General features: G+C 39.9%; 1 non-coding gene across 1 annotated transcript; it reads right to left on the bottom strand.

Annotated features, from left to right (window-relative positions):
- Positions 1 to 3,407: 3,407 nt before the first annotated feature.
- On the bottom strand, positions 3,408 to 3,511 carry LOC112799239 (small nucleolar RNA R71). The gene has a single exon (XR_003200814.1). It is a non-coding gene; the product is annotated as a small nucleolar RNA R71 (small nucleolar RNA).
- Positions 3,512 to 6,939: the final 3,428 nt, after the last annotated feature.

Here is a 6,939-nt window from a genome sequence, read left to right as displayed (position 1 = left end):
TTATGTATTTTCAACGGTGGAGTTTCTGCACACCATAGATTAAGGGTGTGGAGCTCTGCTGTACCTCAAGTTTCAATACAATTACTATTATTTTCTATTCAATTCTCTTTTATTCTTATTCCAAGATATACGTTGCACAACACTTTGATGAATGTGATGATCTGTGACACTCATCATCATTCTCACCTATGAACGCGCGTGACTGACAACCACTTCCGTTCTACTTTAGGCCGGGCGCATATCTCTTAGATTCCCCAACAGAATCTTCATGGTATAAGCTAGATAGATGGCGGCATTCATGAGGATCTGATGCCAAGGCATCTTAGGCTAGTTTCACTAGCATTTTTCTGTTAATTTTAGTTGTTTTATGCATTTTCTTGAGCTTAAAGTAACCAAGAATGGTTAAATGAATAACAAAGCAATGAACCATCCAAACAGTATGATTTTGATGCAAATTTCATGAGTTTTTAGTTATATTAGTTGAATGCTATGAATGGAAGATTTCTCATGAAATTTTGCAAGACTTTGATGCAGTTGTTTGGATGATTTCAGGGAAGAAGAGGTTAGGCAAGGAAGCAACAAAATCAATAAAGGAAGCTTGAATATCACATGTGGAGTTTAAGTTCCAGTTTAAGCTTAAACTGGAACTTAAACTGCCAAGCCATATAATGCTGGGAACTATCAGTGGCGTTTAAGCTCCAGTTTAAGCTTAAACTGGAGCTTAAACGCCAAAATCATGAAAGCTGAGGAAAAGCTGAAAGTGGTGTTTAACCTCCAGTTTAACCTTAAACTGGAAGTTAAACGCCAGAAATGAGAAATGCACCAGGGAGCCATTTCCACGTTTAAGCTCCAGTTTAACCTTAAACTGGAGCTTAAACGTGTTCGACCAAAATTCTCCTCCAGGGTTGCTTTCTTCATTTCCACGTTTAAGCTTCAGTTTAACCTTAAACTGAAGCTTAAACGTGTTCGACCAAATTCACACTCCAGGGTTGCTTTCTTCATTTCCACGTTTAAGCTCCAGTTTAAGCTTAAACTGGAGCTTAAACGTGTTCGACCATTCCACACTCCAGGGTTGCTTTCTTCCATTTCCACGTTTAAGCTTCAGTTTAACCTTAAACTGAAGCTTAAACGTGCTTGAGTTATACCACCTCCAGGAGTGTCCAACGTTTAAGTTCCAGTTTAAGCTTAAACTGGAACTTAAACGTGCTTCCACAAAAGGCATCACTGGAAGTGTCTGGCGTTTAAGTTGCAGTGCAACTTAAACGCCACTATTTGAAAAGGTTTCTGGGCCAAAGATATTGCAGTTTTAAGTTAGCATTTGAGCACAAACATTAACTTAAACGTACTCTGGTATGAAACCCAATTGAATATCATGGTTTATGGGATTGGGCCTGAAGAATTGATGAGTCTGGAATTTCAATTTGTTGAGTCATGTGTCATTACTTGATTATCACTAAGTTGGCTCAATGAATGTTACAGAATTAGATCAGCAGCCTCATCAGGATTATGGATCATAAACCCAAAGCAAAAGGAAATCAGGGAAAGGCCTCAAAGCCCAAGAAACACAACAGAAGCTCAATTTAGAAAGTGTATAAATAGGATAGAATTTAAGTTAGTTGGGGACTTTTGATCATTTTTTTTAGTTTTCATACTTTTTGTAATTGAATTCAGAGCTATGACTCACTAAACCCCCTTTCATTGGGTTAGGGAGCTCTATTGTAATTCAATGAATCAATAATAGTTTTTATCTTCTTCTTCAATCTTTTCTCTTGAATTTTTGTTAGAAAGCTTCTCGATCTAATTCCATTGGTTAGCTGTCTTGGGAAAGAAACTATCCATAATTGGAATCCTTCGGAACCTTGGGAAAGGAATGGAGGATTCATGCTAGAGAAGCTTTCTCACAGTGAATTGGATTGGGGTTTGGATGGATATTGTGACATGTAATCCTACCAAATTGTGGTTCATGAAACTGTGTGGTATAATCAGTGATCGAGCATCATCTCTTCTTATGAACATTTAAACCAAGGGATTGGGAATTTGTTTGTTTTTAGAGAGAATTGGTGAGCCAAGGGATTGGGATCCAATCATATAAGATTGCCAAGCAAAATTCAATGAACGCATTGGTTGAGGAAGGGATAAAAATGTTTTGATTCGGAGATCTCAATATCTCCTGAAACCCAATGAATTCCCCATTTCTGATCTACCACTTTCTCTTTACATTCTGCAATTAAATTCATGCAATCACCCCGATCCCTTTTTAATTTCAGCAATTTAGCTTCTCGCTCTTTAATTCATGCAATTTAAGATTCCGTAATTTCAATTTCTTGCCATTTACGTTTCCCGCCAATTTTACATTTCGCAATTCTCATCTAAATCTTGATTCCGCTCAACTAGAACACACTTCTAATCCGAATTGCTCACTCAACCAATCCTTGTGGGATTCGACCTCACTCTATTGTGAGTTTTTACTTGACGATAACCGGTGCACTTGCCGGAAGGAATTTTTGCTGATCGTGCAATTTCCTAAAATCGTAGCATCAAGTTTATGGCGCCGTTGCCGGGGATTGGTTTTCGATTGACGATTCTCAAATTGGAAGTTAACTAGATTGAGCATTTTTCTTGTTTTGTTAATTCAGTTCAAGTTACTTGTTGAATTTTAATTTCTGCACTCTGTTACTTGCTTTCTTTCTTTATGCCTTTAAATTCAAGCAACTAACTCACTGACTCACTAACTATTTGAATTAATTCCTCAACTGCTCTAACCATACTCTTCCATTAACCAAGAGTATTTCACTTGTTTGTTGTCTGTGCTGTGTTCTTGTATGACAGGTAGGAGAGGAGAGACATCAACTCCTCCATATACCGAACCAGAAAGGACCCTTCATAAACTTAGAAGGGAAGCAAGAGGGAAGAGAGTACTGGGAGAAGAAGAATCTGAAGGAGAATCTGAGGACAATTTTGAGGAAGCTCTAGATCTCAACATGGATAGAGAAGTTCACAACCATGAGAGAGCTGATGAAAACAATGCCATTCCCGAGAGGAGGGTTCTTGGTTCATACATAAACCCAACCTCTGGGAATTGTGGTAGCAGTATTCAGAAACCACCCATTCAGGCCAACAATTTTGAACTCAAACCACAGCTAATATCACTGGTGGAGAATCATTGTTCATTTGGTGGGAGTGCTAATGAAGATCCAAACCAACATCTCACAAAATTCCTGAGAATTTGCGACACTGTGAAGTCCAATGGAGTCCAGGAAGATGCCTATAAACTGCTCTTGTTCCCATTTTCACTTAGGGACAAGGCAGCTAAATGGCTGGAATCATTCCCAAGGGGGAGCCTAACAACCTGGGATGAGGTGGAAAGCAAGTTTCTGGCACGTTTCTACCCTCCACAAAAGGTCAATAGGCTTTGATCTGAGGTTCAGACTTTTAGACAACAAGATGGTGAAACTCTCTACGAGGCATGGGAGAGGTTCAAGGATTTGACAAGGAAATGCCCACCAGACATGTTCCCTGACTGGGTGCAATTGCATATTTTCTATGATGGACTTTCTTATGAATCAAGGAAGGCTGTAGACCATTCATCAGGAGGTTCATTGAACAGGAAAAAGACTGTGGAAGAAGCCATTGAAGTGATTGAGACAGTGGCTGAGAATGAATACTACTATGCTTCAGAGAGACACAATACTAAGGGAGTCATGGAGCTGAACCATGTTGATACAATTCTAGCCCAAAACAAGGTGTTTGCCAAGCAACTAGCAGAGCTCACCAGGAAATTAGAAACAAATCAAGTGGCTGCAATACACACACAAGATCAAGAGGAAGTAAGCACTGAAGGAGGTGATTGGGAAGAGGCCAACTATGTGGGAAATCAACAAAGGCAACCATATGATCCACATTCCAACACTTACAACCCAGGCTGGAAAAACCACCCAAACTTTGGGTGGGGAAACCAGCAAACCCAACCACAAAACCACAAACCTTACAACCCCAACCAACATAACAATTCCACATACCAAAACTCCAACCAAAGATCATACCAAGCCACACAAAACACTTACTCCCAACCACCATATCATGGCCAAAATAATCAACCTGCCCAACCTAATCCGAACCAACAATTTCAAGATCAATTAAACAGGATAGAAGGAATGCTTGCAAACATGGGTCAGGACATAAGTGAGTTGAAAAGCTTTAGGGATGATGTGAGATCTACCTTAAGGAACCATGGTGAAAAACTCAAGAGGATGGAGTCTCGAGTAGGAGAGCTATCTCAACAGGCCCCCAAGTCAACTGCAGTGTTCCCTAGTGACACAGAAAAGAATCCTAAAGGGGAACAAAAGGGAGTGAGATGGGAAGAATGCAAGGCCATCACCATATTGAAGGAAGTCTCAGAAGAAGAAGGAATCAGACCCTCAGAACAGGAGCCAGAAATCTTGAAGGAAGGTGTGGAAGAAGCTAAGCAGGAAAGTGAAACTGAGCAAGCCAAGGAACTGCAAAATAAAGGCATGCTGGAAACATACCAACCAAAAGCACCATTTCCTCAGAGGTTAGGAGGAGGTGAAAAAGGGAAAACATATTCAAGGTTTTTAGAGACATTTAAGTCTCTCCATATCAATATTCCCTTTCTTGAGATTCTCCAGCAGATGCCTACACATATCAAGTATTTGAAGGAATTGCTGAGCAAGAAAAGAGTTTTGAAGGGAGGACAAACTGTAATAATGAACAAAGAATGCAGTGCCCTCATCAAGAAGGACATAGTCTCTAAGAAAACAGACCCAGGAAGTTTTCATATCCCCTGCATCATAGGGGAAACAAAAATTGACAGAGGATTCTGTGATCTAGGAGCTAGCATAAATGTGATGCCTCTGACTCTTATGAAGAGGCTACAACTGAATGAGGTGAGATCCACTGATGTAATCATACAACTGGCTGACAAAACTCAGAAGCAAGCTGAAGGGGTAGTTGAGAATGTGCTGGTGAAAGTGGGAAATTATTTCTTCCCCACAGACTTTGTCATTTTGGACATGGAGGAAAGCTACCTACACCCTATCATTCTGGGAAGGCCATTTCTAGCCACTGCTAGAGCGCTCATAGATGTAGAACAAGGAGAGCTAATTTTGAGAATACATGATGAACAGCTCATTTTCCATGTTTTCAAACCTGCATCTGAGCCTGAACCAGAACCTGAAAAGCCTAAGGATGATAGTAGCCATCTGTGTTTGGAGGAAAGCAATCCAGCAGCTGAAACTCTGAAACAGTCCTTGGAAGGCAAACAAGAATTGCAAGAGTTAAAGCCACAAGAATCAATAGAAACAGCTCAGAAGGATCCTCCTGGCATAAGGGTCAATGAAGAAATCCTCAAGAGAGAGGGAAGAATTGTAAAGAAATTGCCAAGAGGGTGGAGAAACAAGAAAATTCCCACTGAAGGTTTCTCTCCGGGAGATAAAGTGATATCAAGTCATTATCTTCCAATCCCACCTGGCCTCAAAACCATTCCTTCCCAGCTCCCTCAAGTGTTCACAATCAGGAAAGTTCTTTCTATGGAACATTTGGAAATCATGAAGGAATCAAATGGGGACGTTTTCATAGTGAGAGGAGAGGACATCAAGCAATACAATCCACCCTAACAAGGGACAACCGTCAAGCTAGTGACGTTAAAGAAGCGCTTCATGGGAGGCAACCCATGTTTTAGTATCCTTACTCTTTATTGTTTTGCTTTGCATCTAATAAAGCATGGTTTCTTATGCATGAACTTGAATCCTCAGGACAACTGTTGATAAGGTGCACTAAACATTGCATGTAAAATACAATTGGTCTCTAAGTTTGGTGTGCCCGAAGGCACCCCAAATCTTATTCAAATTGTATTCAATCTTTCATTCAAGGTGCACAACCAAACATTAAGTTTGGTGTTCCTCTTTGAACACAGTTAATGAAAAGCAAGAAGTTCCTCTGGATTTAGAAATTCATGACAAGTATACCATTTGCATGTTTTAATACTTTGATTTCAATTACTTTAGGTAGTAAAATTGTTTAGGATCAAAGAGCCAAAGTGACTATGATTTATTAGAATTATGCACATTCATTAAGGACAACAAACATGGATTTCATGTCATCAGGAGACAATACCAAACACTAAGTTTGGTGTCCAGTAATAAGTGTGCATACATACAAGGGTCACGGCTATAAGCTCATGAAGTCAATCATTGATTTACAATTCAAAAAGAATGAAAAACATGTGCAAGTACTATTCATTATTCACATGGACCGAAAAAAAATGATAGCAAAGTTGTTTGTTTGTGCAGATACAAAAAGAAGAAACGAAGAAGGGCAACAAGCAGAAGGGGAGCAAGAAGCAGAGCAAGAAAGAGAAGAAGAGCAAGAAGAGCAAGGAAATCCAGAAAGAAGGCAACAAGTTCCCAGAGACCCCATGGATATGAGCAGAATGCAGGAAATCATAGAAGGAATGTCTCAACAATACATGAGGTCTCAAGAGAAGCAAGAGGACTTTCACCTAAAAATGATGGACATGCAAAGGAACTTTGAATCAAGATTCCTAGATCTGCAAAGGGAACAGAATTTACAATTACAGGAATCCCTCAGCCACATAGGCCAACACCAAGATGACAATATCTTGGCAATCAAGGAAGCCACCACTTTGCAGAATGCAAGATATGCAGTTCAAGCTGATTACAACATCAGTTCTCAAATCAAGCTTAACTACATAGGAGAACATCTACACAAGATGGACCCAGCATTCCCAGCTTTTGATGAGTATTTCAAGGGGAGGAAAGAAGGAGAAATGAACAAGGCAGTGATCCTTGAAGAAAGAGTGGAAGAAACAATGAAAAAAGCTGGATTCTGGACAAAGCTCATAAGAAAAGACAAAGGAAGTACAAGTGGTCAAAAAGAGGCAAGAAGCAAGAAGAAGCAGGA

The sequence above is a fragment of the Arachis hypogaea genome, chromosome 4 (assembly GCF_003086295.3).
Source record: "Arachis hypogaea cultivar Tifrunner chromosome 4, arahy.Tifrunner.gnm2.J5K5, whole genome shotgun sequence".
Taxonomy (NCBI): Eukaryota; Viridiplantae; Streptophyta; class Magnoliopsida; order Fabales; family Fabaceae; genus Arachis; species Arachis hypogaea.
Note: the sequence above shows the minus strand (reverse complement) of the source record. Positions and strands in the feature narration are given on the sequence as shown.